This window comes from Chelonoidis abingdonii, chromosome 15 (genome assembly GCF_003597395.2).
Source record: "Chelonoidis abingdonii isolate Lonesome George chromosome 15, CheloAbing_2.0, whole genome shotgun sequence".
NCBI classification, from domain to species: domain Eukaryota; kingdom Metazoa; phylum Chordata; order Testudines; family Testudinidae; genus Chelonoidis; species Chelonoidis abingdonii.
The window spans coordinates 45,971,321-45,992,991 of NC_133783.1; the positions used below are offsets into that span (position 1 = coordinate 45,971,321).

At 41.6% G+C, this 21,671-nt stretch overlaps 1 protein-coding gene across 1 annotated transcript in view; it reads left to right on the top strand.

Moving 5' to 3' along the window:
* CPXM2 (carboxypeptidase X, M14 family member 2) overlaps window positions 1-21,671 on the top strand; it is a 113,099-nt gene that overhangs the window by 18,114 nt on the left and 73,314 nt on the right. The window lies entirely within an intron of this gene.

Genomic DNA, 21,671 nt, shown 5'->3' on the forward strand with positions numbered 1-21,671 from the left:
GTTAAGATCCAGAGGGTCTGGCTCTTGGGGTTCCCCGGGCAAGGTTTTGGGGGGACCAGAGTGTACCAGGCACTGGAATTCCTGGTTGGTGGCAGCGCTACAGGATCTAAGCTGGTAATTAAGCTTAGAGGAATTCATGCTGGTACCCCATCTTTTGGACGCTAAGGTTCAGAGTGGGGGTTTATACCATGACAAGGTCACTTGCCAGGATTTTTTGTGTATATTGCATTTAATTATTTCCCTGCCAATGCAGGGGACCTTGGACACAGGGCCATCTTGGTCCTTCCTATTCTCTGTCTAGTCTCCTGTGGGCTGTAATACGTTGGTCTAATTTTGGTAGTTGGGTTTAGTGTGCGTGTGCTGAGTGGTGTTGGTGGCCTGTGATATACAGGAGGTCATACCAGATGATCTGGTGGTCCTTTCTGCCCTTAGAATCTGACGCTGTGCCCCTCCTTTCTGTTTCCTGCTTCTTTGAAATGTTACTGAAAATGGTGGTAACTCTTCATGTGAGCAAAACCAACAACCCCAAATATTAAGAATATTTTAGAGTGAGTTGACAAATTCATGAAATATGGGAATATTGTAACACTGAGAGCTTCCAACAGTTCCCTGTTACTTATAAATTGCAGCAGCTATGTTGAGTTTGCTTCTGGTGTACCTATTCCCTAAAATGTGTTGTTTGTGGGATGTAATTGGTTAGGCAAGTCATAGGGTGTATTTTTTGCTTCCTGACTGGAGGAATGAAACTGGAAAACAAAAAAAGAAGACTAGCGAATTATGACTAATGCACTTTCTATAGGAATTTTCTGCAAGGTAGCCTTTTATACTGGAATTCATTCAACTTTCAGGACCTGAGACTCTTTCCAAAAGTAAATTGGCACTTATGTGTGCGTGTTTATGAACAACAAATAAAACCCCACAAAGTACAGCAGAGCAGTCTCAGTAAGCTCTTTACTTACAGAAATACTCACAAATCAGCTCCAGGCATTCAGCACTGGTTTAGGATTATGCAGTTAAAAGGAAAAAATGATGCTTAAATGTCCTTTGGGTCCACTTTCTAAACCAATCTAAGTAATGACCCTTTATATTGTCTATGCACAGTTCTGCGAATGGATCTGAATTCTTTGGTAGTGCCAAATAAGCTGCAGCAGTCTTTCATGTAACTTTCTGAATGCTTGTCAAAAAGCAATCATTTACTGGGAAAGAAGGAAGCTATACAGCTCTTTCAAAAATAACACCACAAACTTTTCAAAGCACAGCAAAAATGTTAGCAGCAGCAGCAGAGTGCTCAGTAAACAGAAAGGTAGTTATGCAGTTATAACACCACCCAGCCCCTTAAAAATGCTGAGATAAAATAGCACAATATCCATCCTCCATGTGCTCATTGCTCACTTTCATTCCCTAATTCAGAGTCAGATTTCTTCCCCCTCCACATCTGAGTTAGAGAGTGTTTGTTCATGTTAGACAAGCACTTGTAGTGTAGTACAGAATGGGCCAGAGTAGGCTTTCAGGCAGCAATAAAAGAGCTAGAGGTATAGAACTAGGCACTTGGGGTGTACATGAGAGTAGAAAGTGACATGGGTTAGTCAGAAGGCCTGAGGCAGACAGCTCCAGTTTCTTACCTGCATGGAGGGAGGAGGCTCTTGTCCCTGGAATGATGACATAGGCACAAGCTCAGTAACAGCAGAACATGTGTTTATTGCTGGGAGAGGGGACAGAGGCAGCTCCCCTCCTCTGGCCAGCACTGCAGAACTTCCAAAACACTTTTGCTTTTCCATAGCCAGAAAGCTCCTCTTCATCTCCTGGGTCAGTGGTTTTTTTCCTCCTGGAGGAGTCACACCCTTTAGAGGCTGTGTGGGATAAAATGTGGAGCTCCATTAAGACTGTGTAAATGGGCACTGCTGCCACTCTGCTGTGGCCTGCCTTAGTTTTCCCCTGGATGAGGTAACAATAAGGTCCCAAGTAACAGCTCAATCAAAGAGAAGCCAAACACTCCACCTTTACAGCAGTTATCTCTCCCTTTAATAACGCCTTTTGAAAGGAGCACTTATACAAAAACTTAAAGGCTTTTACCGCAGAGTGCATATAAACCAACTCCCCTAACAAAAATCTGTCATGGGGAGGCTGGGCATCTGGCTTTCCTTAGAGGACTAGTTCTGTGATAGGCTAACGTCATCAGCAAGAAGATTTTGACCCTAATTAGGAGGCTGGAATAGAGATGGGAGAACCTCAGTGTTCAGACATTTGGATTGGGTAAGTGCCTAAGCATTGAAACATTAATCTGAACCTGGTGTGAACTATTGGAACTTTTTAGGTCTGCAAAACTGAGCTGGGTGCTTCATCAGAGCAGGCTTTGTTGCAGGATTTCCAGTGCTTTGTTCTGATAGAGGGTTGCCACATCTGAGATGCAGAAAAGCTGACCATTGGCCAGTCCCCCACCACAGCTGTTAAGGTGCCCCCCTACCATCTCTCCCACAAGCCCCTGCCTCCCTTACCCAGCTCCTTACCCTTCTTTGATAGTGAGCCTCATGTCTATTCTTGTCCCCAGTGCCAAGAGAAGCCACTGCAGTTTCTGCAGGTTGAGGGCCCAACCCACAAAGCAGGACTGCACTCCTAACCACATGATTTGCACAGTAGTTATAAGATCGTTGCATGGCAGCGTGTGCATGCAGCTTACAGGGAGTGTTGGTTCCAGGTAGGAAGAAAACCTAGCACACTAAATCTTTTCACCAACAACCGGCAAGATGATACATAAACTGGCCAGGCCAAATAAGAACTGACCAAGTGGCAACTGTATGATCAGTTTGGAAATGCAGAGAGCTCTGCCTTTCTTGTAGTATTTTGGCATTTCTGTAACCAGAAAGCTCAGAGGGTTGTGAAAATGATGACTACTAATAATTTAAAAGACATTAACTGAACTTTTAAAACCATGAAACCTAGATGTTGGCTTGAATTTGGAACAAAAATTCTTGTTTAACCTGAACGGGCTTCCCCTTCTCTAAACTGAAGCCAGATGGCTGAGGGGAGGGGACGTGGTAATGGATGAAATAATTAAGCATGGGAGGCAGTTGAAATCAATGTGCTATCTGTACAGTGAGCAGCTGTTTGAAACCCAAAGTGCCTCATAAAGATTGGCAAGGGCTGCCATGAGAAGCAGCAAAACTAGTGGGATGTGGGAACAAGAAGGCCTGGATATAGTGTGCTGGTAAATTTACTTAGCTCTTTAAAAAGCATGCCCTTTCCATGGGTCAATTAAGGCACGAATGAATGGTATGAATGATCTGGGCTCCATACTCAGATCTTCATCAATGGTGTATTTTCCAGTGGAGTTCCTATGTCATTTATGGGTTTGTTTTCTCCAGCAGTAATCCCCAGTCCCTGCCAGAAGACTAGTTTCCAAAAGACATCCCTCCCACTTTCCTCCTGTCCAGAAATACTCTTCTCCTGGCTGAGCCAAATTGAGGCCTTCTTTTCTTGGTTCGGGCCATGTTTTATTTTAATTAATCTCTGGCTTGGCTTTCCTCAAACTCTTAGAATTCTAATTATTTCTTGCACTGTTACTTTTCCTCTTTCTTCTAACTTCTTCAACATTCTTTACGTTTTTCAGGGGTTAAAGAGCTTGTAAAAGTTGGGGTGCTTTTGTGATAAAGAAACTTACCTATTGGGTGGGTTTTCCCCAGTTTCATACAGCCCTATAAAACATCTACTTTTCGGTACCTGGGTGTATCCAAACAGCTCCCTTGTTGTTCTCTATCTACATTTTGCCAGTTCTTTGTATCCCATCACTGATAGAATGTTCAAGTAAGTCACTTTGGATGTTTTACTATTATGTTAGAGATGGTTTTGAACAAAAAATCCTTGGTTGAAAAGATTCTAACAGGAAAATGAATTAAAAACAAAACAAAAATCCCAACCCCAATTTATTTGTTTCTTCTAACATATTTCAGAAAAGGCAAACAGATTTCCTTCCCAGTCATTAAACAAGCAAGCAAGCAAGCAAAGTCTGGAATTAGATAAATTGCAACCATAGGAATTTCCTCTGAATGCACTGTGTGAGTAATAGCTCTCCTCATGAAGAGTATGTGTTTTTATTCAGGCCTTTCATTATCCCATATTAAATAGTAATAGCAGATTTATTTTTAAAATCTGTACTTATTACAGTGTCGGACAAATCTAACCTTTATATTATTGAAACTTAGGGCAGAAGTTTTAATTTTTAAAAGCTATTTTAAGATGAGTTGCACTGATTTTAGGTATTTCCTGTTACCCGCTCTGTATGTAGGTCAAGTATTTAAGCTAACCTGACTTCCAAAGAGTCAGAAGTCATTGTCAGAGGACTGTCAGGCTCAGTGTGGGAGAGGAATAAAGGGGAACTAAGGCTTACCTCTGGATGGTGTAATCATAGGCAGAACTTCTTCACCCTGCTGGCCTATAGAAATTACTGCTGATTCATGAAGAGGGAGAGACTGGGTGGGGTTGGTATATGCACCCTTCTTGCTCATTGTTACAAGGTGGAGGGCTGTGTTCCCTGCCTGACTGTTTTATTTGTATTCTCTCAGTCCTGGGACAGTTCTGTATTAGAGTTTGTCCCTCCGTCCCCAGGTTCTTTCTGCTGGCTATGAATGGGGAAAACTTTGGGCTTTATGGTTAGCAGCATATTCTCAAGCAAGAATTTGTTAAGTGGCAAGGATTGGGAGGGATGGCTCAAAAGTGAAGTGCTAAAAGTTGCACCTGCAGTGTTGATTTGGCCACAATGCACATACAAAATATTTTCTGTTCCTGTTTTCCTTGGTAAATGCAAACTTTAATAAATGCCATAAAAATATCAGAGAGACAATGTGGGTGAGTTAAGCTGGAAATACCTGAACTCATCATTCTGAATATAAAAGAGATTTATAACCTGCCATGAGCTTAAGACATATCGTTTCCTGTGTCTGCTCTATGCTTAATAGTTTAATGTTTTCTTTCAGCTTCAATGTGTTGTTTTAAATGCTATCATTCTCTATCCATCAACTGGTTCACCATGTGGTGTTGTAATTCAGTGCCTCCCCATGCTCCCCAGCAATGTGCCTCAGTCGTGACTGGAGGAGATACTGTTAGAGGTGATAAGACAATTCAGGTTCCATATTCAGTCAGTCTTTGGATTCTGATTATCTTATGGAGGCAATAAGGGCACCTTGTGATGCTCATTTTTGTATTGTACTAAACACTGAACTAAGTTTACAGATTCATTTCATATTGTCAGCCAGAGGCATCAGATGTGCACAAGTGCATTTCAGGTGCAACTAACCAATGTTAAATTAAAACAATGACCTATAGTCAAAAGACTCTGTATTCCATTACCGGTCAACAGAACCTTGTAGTTACCATTCAGGGTCAGATTTTTGTTTCTCAAGTTTGTTCTGCCATATCCTAATTGCCAGAGAAATTCTGGACAGCCTCACATGAACCTATTTTGCTCTCTGCAAAGTTTTTCAAACCTCAGACTGCTGCTTCTAAGGATGGCAGTGCATCTGCTTCAGTATCCTCTCCAGCATATGTTTCATATGAAGAAGTTCAGACTGGCCATAGCCCAAACCCTAGATTGATTGATTGAAAGATGAGTGGTAGATAGGTCTCTTTAAATAACATTGATCAGAAAATGGAGTTAATTTCTGGTTCTGGCTCAGCTTTTCAGTCAAGTGTGACAGATTTAGAAAATAGTTCTTCATCAACAGAGGTGTCTGTATTCATGGTTACGAAGGTTAATAATTCTTTGCCACTAAATAGGATCGTATTTAAAATCAAAATCCTGGGCTGCATCCTTAAGCAGTGTAAATCACTGAAATCAATAGAGCTACGATAATTTAAACCACTCGCAGATCTGATCCACGTATATGCGGCCATAAGAATTACTGTAGTCTCACATATGCAGTGCCAATCACTCTGCAACCTGCGATGGAGGACGGTAGGTTATCTTCCCTGTGATTCCCCCATGGGGATACTCCATCCTTAGCCTGGTGTTCAGGCTGTGCTCTTGGTGGAGGAATCTAAGCAAAAATCCATAAAGCTGGCCACAGCTCTTTATATATGTTATATATGTCACACTTAATCAAGTGGAGAAGAAGCATTCTTTCAGTCAAAAATATGGGACTCTCAAATGAAATTCTCCTTATTATGTCTGGCACAGCTGAAGACTAATGGAACAGTTTAAGAAAGGAAACCAAGGCTGTTTTTTGGCAGCAGTCACATAGAAAAAGTTTGGATGAAGGAGAAATGATTCCATATTTCTAGTGATTGGGATGTTGGCTAATTAAGAAACAATTGATGGTTTCTGTGTTATGTTCATTTTCTGTGGCGGCAGTACAGACTTTGTACTTACACCTTCATAATGATATCAGGATGGGCAGATTTGTTTATTCTTTTATTTTTCACATAGTCTCTGATAAAATATTGTTCTTTCAGTTGGGACGTCAATTTCATGAGAGATATGTATTAAACCTTACTTGGATGTTGATTGAATTATGGAAATTGTGTGCTATCTTGCATTGGAGCATGGCTACACTGGAAAGTAGTCCTACTTTAAACTATACCAGTATAGTTAGAGCAATACAACCCTCATAGTGTGGATGCAGTTGTATCCATATAAAGGTGCACTATATTGGTATAACTATTCCCCTATAAGAAGGGGAATAAATATACTGGTATAAAGTCACCCTTTTACAGGTAGAAATGCATCCACACACCAATGCTTTTACTGGAATAATTATTTTGGTAAAGTTATATCAGTAAAATATGTAAGCATAGATCAGGCTATAATAATTCAGTGGTTGTTGTTTGGATTAGCTGTTAAAAGACTGAAAGTCTTAGTTTAACTGTGTCCTTGACAATACGTTCCCTGGTCCTTTTCCATTTTCATCCTTTGTCTTTGGGCCCTTATTGTCTCAGAGTTATATCTAATGTAGCAGTAATCTTCTTAGTTCATGTTCTTCTACTTAAGTGCATGGACAAGATTAAGATGTCTTTTGTGCTGTAACTATTGTTTGTGTCCCCTCTGTGGAATCTTTTTGGCCCTTCAGTGTATTTCAAGTTTTTAATATTTTTAAGATACTTTAGACACATGCATATTCAAGAAGTATGCTTTTCCACTGGTAGTTTTTGTCAAACACCCAGCTCTTGTGAGAGTTGTTTGCCTCTGTTTTTTATCTGAAATGCTTGGCTAAGTATGTTTGACTTTGCAAGGGAAGGCTAATTCTTGTTTTTTGACTATTGTGTTTAGTTTGGCTGCTTTACTTGGAATCATGCATTCTGTTCATCCTGGTGCCTTAAACAAATATTGGATGAAAATGTTTTGAATTAACGGCTCACAAGTCAGCCTCACTTGCACTTAATTCTGAACTCATTATAATCATTACATTTTAATGATTTTAATCTCTAGCAGTTAAAGGGAAGACATCTCTTTCAGAGAGATACCAAATACACTGCAGCATTCTTTTGTAGGGGAGGGATAGCTTAGTGGTTTGAGCATTGGCCTGCTAAACCCAGAATTGTGAGCTCAGTCCTTGAGGGGGGCCATTTAGGGATCTGGGGCAAAAATCTGCATGGGAATTGCTCCTGCTTTGAGCAGGGGGTTAGATTAGATGACTTCCTAAGGTCCCTTCCAATCCATATATATATATATATATGAAATGGGGTGGGTTCCTCAGTCAGTCTGGGTTGGGTTTAAATGGGGAGTATTTTTCTTTCATCAATGGCACAGCACACCAGCAATATCTCCAGGAGACATTTTGTCTCTGACAGGCACAGTGTATTCCCAGGAGCCCTTTGGAAGCATACCTACTGCAGTGTTTTTGTGGAAGATGCAGTGCTCATTCCCTCCTGTAGATGACCAGCTCTAATGATAAGTGCTGATTGAGTTCAAGCCATGGACACTCTCCATGCTATGCGAAGACTAGCACCACTCTGGATGTGTAGTTCTTGATCATTCTGCATGCAACAGTTGCAATTTGTTATGTCCATCCATGCAGGCAAAAGTGAGGGAGGCTCCTTGTGCCCATTATCCTTGTGCTTTACCCAGGCACAATCAGACCCAAATGCATTTTTGTGATTGTTGACTGGTGACAGTCTGCTGTATGGCACTCCCATACTCTCTGTGCCATAAATGATATAACTTCTGGCAGCAGGCTCAGAAATTCCAGTTTATAAAGTTGGAGAGCCAAGGTGGATGAGGTAATATGCTTTATTGGACCAACATTGCTTCTTGCTTCCTGGGCAAATGCAAGAAACAAAGATATATTACCTCACCCACCTTGGCTCTCTAATATCCTGGGACCACTGCCTACAACAATTTATAAAGCTGTATGTTATCTGAAGTTTTTCTGAACCTCCTGAGTCAGAAAACATGGAAAGGAAATCTTCTAAAACAAGGCTTTCTGGGAAAATCTACTTTCAGCTCTGCAAGAAACAGTGAAAGATCCCAATGCTAAATATGTTGTTTTGGCATTTCCAGAAGTGACTGCAACCTGCAAGGGCTAAGGTGCATAAACATGACAAATAGTATATAACTACGTTAAGTGGACTTTTCTAAATCTAAAAAAAAGAAGTTTGGTTTCATTTCAGGTTTGCGATATAGAAGAAGGGTAGTACTTACTTTATTTTATGCCTATCCCTAGTTTTGCTTCAACTAGGGAAGAAGAAAAAGAGAGAGCGCTTTTCCCTCATTCATATACTACACTCCACAACCTTTTCAGTAAATCTTGTGCCCAATTCTGCCATCTGGTGTATAGCATTTAACTGACAGAAAGGGTGCAAGTTACAGTCAGTCCTTTCAGAAAGAACATACATTGCCACAAAATAAATTCTGACTTGTACTTCTGTCTTAACAAGAGATGGGGATGTAATGCAATATGCACAGCTTGCTCAGATTCCATGACCTCTGTAGACAAAGCAAGAGTAGTCATACAAGAAATAGGGCCTGCTTACTTTCTCAACATGATTCCCTTTATCAGTTCAAAAAAGAACTAGATAAGTTCATGGAGGACAGGTCCATCAATGGCTATTAGCCAGGATGGGCAGGGATAGTATCAGGGCCAGCGCTACCATTTAGGCGACCTAGGCAATGGCCTAGGGTGCCAGAATTTTTGGGAGGCGCTATTTTGCCAGGGGACCTAACGCAGTCATGCCGGCGGACGGTCCGCTGCTGTGGCGGCTCCGGTGGATCTGCTGCAGTCGTGCCGGCAGATGGTGCGCTAGTCTAAAAACTCCGGCGGACCTACTGCAGTCATGCCTGTGGCAGGTCCACTGGAGCCTTTAGACCAGCGGACCGCCCACCGGCACGACTGTGGCAGCTGCACTGGAGCCGCAGGGGGTGGCGAAACGGCCGTCCGCCTGGGGCGTCAGAAACCCTGGCGCCGCTCCTGGATGGTATCCCTAGCCTCTGTTTGACAGAAGCTGGGAATGGGCGACAGGGGATGGATCACTTGATGATTACCTAGTCTGTTCAATCCCTCTGGGGCACCTGGCATTGGCCACTCTCTGAAGACAGGATACTGGGCTAGATGGACCTTTGGTCTGACCTAGTATGGCCGTTCTTATGTTCTTATGACTCCAATGTGGGCAGTCATGCCTAGTTGCTAGGGCAGGAGTCAGCATCAAAGTTCAGAATCAGAGCCAGAGTCAGGCAGCAGAGCCAAGGGTCAGAGCTGGAGTCAGAGGCCAGATGCTACAGCCAAAGTCAGGAATCAGAAAACAGAGTCATGATGGGTTACCTGGAATGAGGCAGGGCTGGAGCTAAGCAGGCACAGGCACCATCACAGGTGTGGGTAAACACTTTGAGCAGCTACTGAACTGCTACTGCGCTGGGCTTAAGAGCTGGTCTGCAGACTCTTCAAACCAATCAGGCAGTGTAGCCACCTTCATGAATGAAGTTGCTGGCCCTGATTCCTGATACCAATCAGAAGCAGTGTATATCTGTTCCCCTCCCCCATGGGTAATCATTATTTAAAACCTCAGTAAATCTGGCCAAGCATGCAAGATTTGGGGAGCTCTGTTTGGTGCTGGAGTTGATGTTACAGCGTTTGGGCACTGTGTCCATGATAGATAAGAGATGACCCTCAGTTGCAACCTTAGGCCAAGATCTAGATCCACATTTTATCAACATTCAAGGGAGCCTGGATGCTAGGTTTTGGTTGAGGCACAGCTGATCTATTCCAGAACCAACCCCAAAGAGAGTCATTTCTGATAAGGACGAGTTCTCTGTTCCAGTTTCTGCATTTGATTTAATATATGCTTACACTGTGTTTCCATTAACATGTCCATCAGTGAGAATTAGGTAGGAGAGTAGGTTTGCCTGATTTTGATCCCAATTAAATATTGAGGGGTTCAGAGTTTGACTCTAATATGAGTCATTATTGGATTCATGCTTTTGCTTAGGAGAGAATGTCAGGGGTGAAAAACGTAACAGAGGAAGCATAATGAAACAATTCAGTGAAGAAAGAGTTAAAACATAGAGCAGAGAATGGACAGATTGAATACCAAATGCAAAGGGATTGTGAGGATAGAGCAGAGGGGGAGAGAGAAGCTAGTGAAAGAAGGCAGTGTGATATGTTTACCATGTATCATATATGTCTCCTGTGCCAGCACAGCTTTGAAGTCTCTGCTGTTCCTGCAACATAGCAGAAACATTTGAATGGAAATACTCTTAAGAGTGCCCATCTCTGATCCGGGCACCTTTCCAGATCTGATAGACATGATCAGCAACAGCACATTTGTTATATAAAGCAAAACAGACCCTATAATATTATACACATTGATTCTAAGGGCCAAATCATGACCTATGTTTTGTGCCCCTCAAAGAGAAGTAAGGGTGTTTGAGGAGAAGGGAACCCTTGAGTGGGCTACCTGCATTGCAGATCACAATCTGTCTACCTGAACTGCTGCTCTGTGACTGTAGAAACCTGCATGGAGCACAGGTTATAGGAGGCAAAATTCTGGAGGAGACACCAGGAAGTCTGCCTGCACATAGCTTGAATGCTAGCTGCAGTTGCAGCATCTCTATAAATAGTTGTCTTTAAAAAGTGCCATTTTAGTTTTGGAACACTGAATCCCGTTGTGTTATTACCTAACACATGGTACATGAAACAATGATCAATGACACACTACAAATTACAAGTAGCAGTAATTAAAGTGACCAATTCACCAACAGCCCATAGTCTGAAATGTGTTCCCACAAAATGTTCAATAATTGAGATTTATTAAAGTCCATTCATGGATAATTTTTTAAGTAAGAGACTCATTCATTGAATATGTTATTTACCAGGAATAGTTCTCCTAACTCTGTGTAAACAGCACAGTCTTATGCCACCTCTAGGCCTGATCCAAAGCCCATGGAAAGACTCCAGTTGACTTCAATGGACTTTAGACCAGGTCCTCTAGGCTTAGCATAAAAGGAATCTCTCTCATCAGAGCTGCTGCCTATCGTTACAATGTACCTGCAGAGTTTTTAGGTTTCTACAGTAGTACCATAAGGGGAAGTGGATGTTATAGCACTGGGATAAACATTACCCCTTCCTTAAGTGGAAAATCCCCAATATCTTAAACCCCATATAGTGGTTGCTGAGTGCATTAGAAAGTTGCATGGTTTTGATGGGAGGCTAGGGTACAATTAATGCTTTCCTAGGATGGACTAGTGTTTTTAGAGTATCTTTATTCCCCTACTCTATCTTTAATCTGGATCTATAAATTCAGTATTGCACCTAGCATGTGTGTGATTTGTTGTAAGCTCACAGATAGCCTGCTCTGTTTCATTAGTGCACTGGGCATTTCTTTATGTGGAAGTGGAATTAAAAGTGAAGCAAGTGGCAGAGCAACCTTCATCTGCCTTTAGTATTTCACCTAAATAGGCGTGAGGGAATTGGTGACCAGAATGGAAAGCAGAAGAGAATTATAGTGGGCATAAGAAACTGAGAAGACGAGCAGAACCACGCACAGCTAAATCTATGAACTTGGATCCTCCAGAAAAACTAGGGTAGCATTCCAAGTAAGTGAGTCATAAACATCTGTGAACATTTCACACTTATGTGAGCGCGTCCTCAAGACAGCAGAATTTAGCTATAACATGTTCCCCCAAAATGGTCCAAGTCTATAAATATACCTAATTATTTAGACTGAATGGAGGATGTTGTTCCATTCCATCCGGCCCCCACAAAGGCTGTCCATGGCAATATTTAATGACACAAAGTAATCAAAACATATTTTCAACTAAAGAGCTGCTTGGCTGTTACTGCTCAGATAAAATCCTTTCAGGTGCATTGCATGTTTAGAATACTTTGCACGCCCGTGACATAATAGATTTTAAATGATGAGCTAAATTTGAAGAGGCGTAGGATATGGACAGAATTAGTTAGAGCTTTCTGTACAGAATGTTCCATTACTGGAAGGTCAGTTATTCAGCCACACATTTCATAGGGAAAGCTCAAAAGATTAAAATTTATATTAATTTTGTCCAAAGCTTGTAGTCCTTAGGTTGACTCCAATAGGTTTATTTTGTCTGAATAAGTACAACAAAAGGATTGCAGGATTTGCCTCAAAAAATGCAAGTATTAAATATTAAAGATTAGGATCCGGATCCAGCAAAGCACTTATTAACCAGGTGTTAAACTTTCAGCATGTAAGTATCAAAGAGGTAGCCATGTTAGTCTGGATCTGTAAAAAGCAACAAAGAGTCCTGTGGCACCTTATAGACTAACAGACGTATTGGAAATAAGCTTCGTGGGGGAATATCCACTTCATCAGACGCATGTGGTGGAAATTTCCAGACACAGGTATAAATATGCAGGCAAGAATCAGTCTAGAGATAACGAGATTAGTTCAATCAAGGAGGATGAAGCCCTCTTCTAGCAATTAAGATGTGAACATCAAGGGAGGAGAAACTGCTTTTGTAGTTGGCTAGCCATTCACAGTCTTTGTTTAATCCTGAGCTGATGGTTTCAAATTTGCAAATGAACTGAAGTTCAGCAGTTTCTCTTTGGAGTTTTGTCTTGAAGTTTTTTGCTGCAGGATGGCTGTCTTTAAAATCTGCTATTGTGTGTTCAGGGAGGTTGAAGTGCTCTCCTACAGGTTTTTGTATATTGCCATTCCTAATATCTGACTTGTGTCCATTTATCCTTTCATGGAGGGATTGTCCAGTTTGGCCGATGTATATAACAGAGGGGCATTGCTGGCCCATGATAGCATATATTATATTGGTAGACATGCAGGTGAATGAACCAGTGATGTTGTGGCTGATCTGGTTGTGATGGTGTCGCTGTTGTAAATATGTGGACAGAGTTGGCATCAAGGTTTGTTGCATGTATTGGTTCCTGAGTTAGAGTTACTATGGTGTGGTGTGACGATCACGTTAACACCAGCCTATACCTAAAACCCACCGACAACTATGCCTACCTTCATGCCTCCAGCTTCCATCCTGGACACACCACATGATCCATCGTCTACAGCCAAGCGCTGAGGTATAACTGCATTTGCTCCAACCCCTCAGGCAGGGACCAACACCTACAAGATCTTCACCAAGCATTCTCAAAACTACGATACCCGCAAGAGGAAATAAGGAAACAAATCAACAGAGCCAGATGTGTACCCAGAAGCCTCCTGCTGCAAGACAAGCCCAAGAAAGAAACCAACAGAACTCCACTCGCCATCACCTACAGCCCTCAGCTAAAACCTCTCCAACGCATCATCAGTGATCAACAACCCATCCTGGACAATGATCCCTCCTTTCACAGGCCTTGGGAGGCAGGCCAGTCCTCACCCACAGACAACCCACCAACCTTAAGCATATTCTCACCAGCAATCACACACCGCACCATAGTAACTTTTTTCAGCATGTAAGTAGCCCATTGACTTCAAGCTAACGTAAAGTTAACCATGTGCTTTGCTTGATTAGGGCCTGAATCCTGCCTATACACCATATAGTGTTCAGGACAGGAAAAGGGGAATCTGAGATTCAAACTACAGAAACAACAGTGCACTGAGTGTGATTGGCCAAAGGGACGAGCAAGACTGTACTGTGCTAACAGATATGCCTGTCATGTTTGCAGCGAGCAGGGGGGTTCAAGAAAAGGGGAAGGCTATTCCCAAATCTGGTAAGCATGTCTCCTGCCATCTATAGCAGGCACAAATCAGTAATGAATACAGTGACACGTTGCTTCTGGCAAAAGGAACAGCAGAGCATCAAAATGGCCTGACATCTAATGGCAGGGTGTCTATTACTGGATGCACCCAAAAGCCATCACCACTGTTCATACAGGGCAGGGTTTGGGCGATGAGGCCAAGATTTGACCCACATGTGTCTTGACATATTAAAAAAGTTAGCATTATAGGGCCTCATTTTTAGGGAGGCTGAGTACCCACAACTGCTTCTGCAGTTTGGGAGCTGTGGTTGTTCAGCATCTCTGAAAATCAAGCCCGTAGTGTAGATATTCACAGAAATTCCACTGCTTTAACTAAAATCAGTTCTAGCCAAACTGTAGTGAACTACTTGAGCTCAGCTAATGAGGGCCTGATTCAACACCGTCTGAAATCAGTGGGAGTCTTTCCCAAGCCTGTACATCAAGCCCCAAATGTATAGCTAGAGATGTCTCTGGAAAAATATACAGAGCCAAAGCCGTTATTGGTATATGGATGATTCTCAAATAAATATCAGCAGTGTCTTGACCTCCTTTAATCTTCCTCTGGATTGTGTGTCTATAACATAAACTCTAAATTAAATAAACATGTTGAAGTGCTGTGGGATTCTTATCTATTTAAAAATGACAAAGCTCCAGGAGCAAAAACACATTCAGAATCATAAAAAATAAATAAGCAGTCAAAGAAAATTCTGCTTCCAAATGGTGAGGAGCCTGTTAGACTGCACAGGGAAAATATTTCTCCATTTACAGATCTGTATATCACTGTGTGGCGAGGAGTTAGACAAGCACGGATTTTCTTGTGAGAATTCAATATGATCATATATATATATCTCTTTAAAATGATAAATATGAATAAATAAATAACAAAGAAACTTTTTTTCCCCAATAGAAGAACAGAATATACAAGTAGAATTGATGAGAAATCATTTAAAAATAAAATAGCTAATTTGGTTGCTTTGCTCCAAAAGAGGAATAAAAGAGATCTGATTTCCAAATTGTGTCTATTAAATATAAAATATACGACAATCTGTGTTTTTACCTGAAAAAAATTAATTCAGAAGACTAAAAAGAAAAAATTAACAGTTGAGCTAGGCTGACTATTATTATTTTCATGTCCGCACAGTAAATATTTGTCTATTGCTGAAATTGATCTGTAGTTCCAAGGATATATATTTCCTAAATTTAATAAAGAATTGTGAACATTTGAGCATCAGGATTAGCACTGCGGTTCCTCTACCAGATACTTGTATAAGTTATAATTACTTCTGTAATTGGGGATGTAGGTGTGATGTTGCACCTCATAAGGCTTTATGAAAATATGCTTATGAATGTTATAGTGGGGTGGTCAGTGGCTCCTGCCCTGAGGGGTTTAAAGACAGCCCTGGAAGAGGGCTGTGGAAGGTGAAAAGCTACTAGGCTGATTGGGGAAGTAGCCACAGCTGGGCCACGCCCCAATCAAGCCGCAAGTGGCCCTTATAACAGGGCAGTGGACCAGAAGCACTCAGTCTCTCTTTGCTTTCAGAGAGAGAGGGGACTGGCTGCTGGGAAGCTAAGGGTGCCTAGAGTGAGGTAGGGCTGGGGAAAGGCTAGATGGGCTAGGAAGCTCCAGGCTGGCAACTCCCCAGGCTGCAGGGCCTTGTCCAAGGCCCCATAGAGGCACTCAGTTGCAGAGAGAGGTAGTAGGTCCAGGTCCAACCTTGCCTATGATGAGTGGCTGACACTGCAGCCTGCCCCAGGGTGCAGGGGTGAGTTGGTGACTGGCAATATCCTACAACTGAGGTGAGGTGGGGATAGGGTGTGGGGGTTCCCTGGGCAGGGGAGACCCTGAGACTAAAGTGTGCACTGCCAAGGGGCAGCATCCCAGATAATGGGCACTGGAGTCTGGGAAGGACATGGGCTAGAAACAGTGGGTCAATGGCCTGCAGAGGGGATTCCAAGGCTGGAAACAAGCTAGCCCCCTCCAGGAATTAACAGGAGGTGCCACAGGGATGAGTCCACTTGCTTACAAATGTACATATGACATAACTGGAATATGTTTTATGTTACATATGCCATGTAACATATCTTTGCAAAAGTTATGCTACTGAATCTATTCCTCCTATCTGTATGCATGTATCATTTTTTTAATTCAAATTTATGAATATTGGTTGTGTACTTGTTTGATTTTTAAGTAGCTTTAGGGTATGACTACAATCAAAACTTCAAAGCGCTGCTGCGGGAGCGCTGCCGCGGCAGCACTTTGAAGTGTGAGTGTGGTCGCAGCGCCAGCACTGGGAGAGAGCTCTCCCAGCACTGTGCGTACTCCACATCCTCATGGGGTTTAGCTTGCAGCGCTGGAAGCCGCGCTTCCAGGGCTGCGGCACTGTTAACACTGACGCTTTACAGCACTGTATCTTGCAGCGCTCAGGGGGGTGATTTTTTTCACACCCCTGAGCCAGAAAGTTGCAGCGCTGTAAAGTGCCAGTGTAGCCATGGCCTAAGTAAAGCATTTGGTCAGTTTCTGGAGACAGGAATGTGTAAATTAAGTGTTTCTTGATTGAGCACTTAAAGAGCAATAGATCTTGGAAGACTCCAATCCACATAAGAAGTCTACTTGAGGACATTCAAGGTAGCATGCAAGCCATGGCTGCTACCTTTAAGTTCTGAGTCATGCATGGACATGTGGCTTGCCCATGTGACTCCAAAACTCCATCTTGTAGCTGGGATTCTACACAGGGGAAGGGAGAGGTGTCCACCCACAAGAGTCTATTTAAATCCCTGAGAGACCCCTCCATTGTGTCTTTAGCTGGCTCAAGAAATAGCCTCTCCACCACCAAAGGACACCTGAAAGAAACTGGAACAAAGAACAGTAGCCACAGGGGGTGTGAGTGATTGCTGGACCCAAACTAGGAGGAGACTAGTCTGTAAAAGGAAGCTTACTGGAACACCTCTGAGAGTGAGATTTTATCTGTATTCAGTTTTCTTACTGTATTAGGCATAGACTTCCGTGTTCTATTTTATTTTGCTTGGTAATTCACTGTTCTGTCTGTTACTACTTGGAACCGCTTAAATCCTACTTTCTGTATTTAATAAAATACTTTTTACTTATTTAAGTCAGAGTATGTATTAATACCTGGGGAGGGCAAATAGCTGTGCATATCTCTCTATCAGTGTTATAGAGGGTGAATAATTTGAGTTTATCCTGTATAAGCTTTACACAGGGTAAAATGGATTTATTTGGGGTTTGGACCTCACTGAGTGTTGGGCATCTGAGTGTTAGAGACAGGAACATTTCTTAAGCTGCTTTCAATTAAGCCTGCAGTTTGTGGGACGTGGTTCAGACTTGGGTCTGTGTTTGTAGCCAGCAAGCCTGTCTGGCACAACCAGGCAGGGTTTTGGAGTCCTAAACTGACAGGGAAAGCAGGGGCAGAAGTAGTCTTGGCACATCAGTTGGCAGCCCCAAGGGGGTTTCTGTGATCCAACCCATCACAGTAGGCTCACCCTGCCTACTGAATTATGAACCCATTATGTTAGTGAGCATTTGTTCCCAGTTGTGATCCTATAGAAATCAGTGGGTGGGACTGCTAGTGTGAGCAACTGCTCACTTAATCATGAGCCTTTGAGCTAGGCTTTGGTTCTGCGTGAGTGTTGCCTACCTTTCAGCTCCATGCACTCTAAATTACAATGGAACTTCCGCTGATCAATATTATGGTCTTGCAAGTACAGATTGCAGGATAATAGTGAGTATTTGAAATCATCTTCAAAGTCCCTGCTATACGGAAAAGTTATGGCTAATGTCTCAGCTAATGATGCTGCTGCATCAGAAATGCTGGCTGGTCTTAGCTGTGATAAGATAGCACTAGGCATTATCTGAAGGAATGGACATTGCATCATGGCTAAGAGGTACTGTACCTCTAAATGTTTTCCAGCAGACAAGTTAGCCTATGGTTAGAATAAACCAGGCTATATATTGATGGGTTTTACCTAGAGCTTTTAGACACTCTCTGAAATTCTGAGGATACTTTCACACCATTTAGGCCATGAGTCAGCAGGGTACTTAAGTGCATGCTTAACTTTAAGCAAGTGAGCAGTCCCATTGACTTCAGTGAGATGGTTCAAATGCTTAGAAGTAGGCACATGCATAAGAAACTTGCTGAACTGGGACCTCAGTCCCTAAACTATGTTTCTAACCCAAACCACTTTGGATTTGTTTTTTTGTTTTGAAGAATTTGAAATCCCTAAATCAGTGTCATCTCCTCACCTATATGATTTTGGTCCTGGATCAGAGCTGAATGCGGGAAGGATCTGTTTTTCTGCCTGAAATAGATATTTGACAAGATTTCTACCATTTGAGAGAGAAATTTCACAAGAACAACTCTTAAAATACAAATACTGTGAAATCTAAATGCAAACTTTTATCCTAACCAGGACCCTGAAATTAATTAATCTGGACCCAAACACTCCTTCTAAATCTAGCACCTTTTGCCAATTGAAAATAATGCATAAAATTTTAGCATAAGACCTGTTTTTAGCCAGGCGACTAAAGCTTATGTTTATCATTCTTTGTGACATGTTCACTTCTTATTATGAAAGTAAATTATGTTCTGCTCTTTTCTGACATTGTCAAAGATCAGGGAATCAATTACCTCTGTAAAGCTTTATCAGTATGGTTGGATACTGACAGATTTAGTTGGGGACTCATTTTTAACCTGCACATTATCAACATAATGTCACTGAAAGCCAAAGTTGAATTTCCTGTGTTCCTATTATGAATCTTCCTATTAAAGAAATGCCCAGATAATCAGATAATTTTCTGTTGAACCTGGAAAGATATGAAGCTCTGAGTAGTTACGGTTTCTGCAGCTTACACATGATTTTTTCAAAATTAACATGAACAGTAATAAAATGAATATTGAAATGTGCAGTGTTGAGAGGCACTGTAAGTTTGATCTCTTTGCTTGATATTTGTTGAAAAGAAATTAGATTGCTTATGTTTACCTAGAGTAGCCTGATGAAAAAGATCAAGTCAATGGGCAAGTAAGCATACAAGGTCAATAATACCGTACTGGCAAGGAGCCAAATGTCGAACTCTGACTACTTGTTCATTTTGAGAACATGTATAAAATGAATCACTGGTAATAAATTAAAAATTCAAGAAAACAAAGTTGAAACCTAACCTAAAAAGAAAGTCATATAAAGGACTCTTTTTTTTAATAGTTGTGCCTGTAGTGCACTGACAAATTTTAGATGGGTTGCTGTGTCTTCTATATTCAGTACCTTGAAGATTATCACACCATGTCCTATTGGAAACTTTCCAATTTCCACCCCATCTAATAGATTTGAAACTCCTTATTTGGTAAACTCTGTAAATGGTACAAACTTTCCTTACCATTTGTGGTGTTGATAGAATTGACATGTAAGTGAAACAATTGACTCTCTTAAAAAGTTAGAAATCCTTTATAGGCACTCAACTTTAAAGCAATGTCAAAGATTGCCTTTTGTGAAAAAATCACAAATCCCATACACATTTCCTGCTCTAAACAACAGACTTGACACCAAGATCACCGCCAATATTAGCAAGTTAATAGTTGGTAGCAGATAAACCTTTATGAAGAGTGATGCTGTTCCATTCCCAGCTTGGTATGGCTGCCAGAGAAAGAGGGACTGTGACTGGAGGAAATCAGATGGCTTTCAGTTAAGGTCAAAATTTTCAATCAGAGCTGGGGCAACATTTGATTTTTCTTAGTGTTTTTTTTTTTTTCTGGTGATTTCATGTTTCACTGACTGAGTGCATTAGCCTTCACCTATGGAGACTATAGCTGAAAATCTATTTTAAGTTTTGAGTGAAAGTAACTGCTTTTCTCAGAATTCTTTGAAAGATTTTCCATGCCCTTAGTGTGAAAGGCACTTTAAATGGGGCATATCATTAATTTATTATTATACCTTTTTTAATGTTATGGTAGCATCTAGAAACTCTAATCATCACAAACGGGGACCACTGCTGCTAGGTACTGTGAAAATATAGAGGCAGATACTGTCTATGCCCTGAAGAGCTTAACACTCTAAATGCTACACTCTAGTATCATTGGTTTTATGAAGTTTCAAACATGGCAAAGAAAAAGCCACATGCATTCACTTCTATCATCATGATACCTTAGTGTCTAATCTTGCCAGCACTTACATGCCTGCCTAACCTTAGGTAGTTCCTGGGACTATATACATGAATGTACTCAGGTGCAGAAGCATTTGCAGGATCATGCCTTTAGGTTGATTCCTAAATCTGTCCAGAGGGTTGAATTGGTAGGAGTGAGACAGGGAGTTTTTATTACCAGTTCTTCTCAGCCGTGTAACTTACTCCAGTAGAGGTCTTTCAGACCCCAAGGCTTGTCCTGTTTAGGGAACAATGTAAGATGAAACATTCATATATAACAAAATATAATTAAAACAAACAAAATTCCCCCAAGCTACTCCTTCCTCTGGTTTTCCCAGTGCATCCTGTCTCTTCTCTGTTTCTGTTAATTAGATTGAAAGCTCTTCTGAGCAGGATCTGTCTGCATTTTTGTCTCTTGTGCAGCACTGAGCCCGTTGTTAGTGTTTAAAAAATACATATTAAGCATTTATCATCCTAATGGTCCCACTCCTGTCTCCATTGTAGTCAGGAGTTTTGCCATTGACTTCAGTGAGACCAGAAATCAGCCCCACCGCTGATTGTGTCCAAATCTTTTTTTCTAAAAGTGAGCAAAACAATACTTGCAGTTTGTTCTGCAGCATAATCCCAGTTCCCTTCTTCCAGGAGGAGTTTACATCATTCATGAGCTAAGGGAGAGAACAAGAAATCTTAGGTCCTTTCTATCAGTTTGTGTATGATAACTGGAGATGGGCCTGGATCAAATCCTCAAATCCAGACATCTCTGACTTTCAGATGAGTGGTTTCAATCTAGACCTGAACCTACATAAGAACCTCCATACTGGGTCAGACCAAAGGTCCATCTAGCCCAATAGCCTGTCTTCTGACAGTGGCCAATGTCAGGTGCCCCAGAGGGAATGAACAGACCATGGAATTATCAAGTGATGCATCCTCTGTCACCCATTCCCAGCTTCTGGCAAACAGAGGCAAGGGACACTGTCCCTGCCCATCCTGGCTAATAGCCATTGATGGACCTATCCTATATGAATTTATCTAGTTCTTTTTTTGAACCCTGTTATAGTCTTGGATCCAAGTTTTACATGCATTGTTAATTCCTTGGTAGCTATAGCATATGTAAGACTGTGTTCACAGCTCTAAATCAAAGCAGAAAGGAGGATGGTCTAGTTGTGGTTAGAATGCTAGTATTGAGAGACTTGGATTCAGACTCCTGTGTGAACTGTTTCTCTCTCTGCATCCATTTCCCTTCCATGAGAAGTTTAAGAGAACTTTCCTACCTCCAAAGGCTGATATAAGGATAAACATGTTGGAGATTGTGAGGAGCACAGATACTGTGGTAATGGAGGTCATATATCAGCAGGGTGTTAGTCTGGATCTGTAAAAGC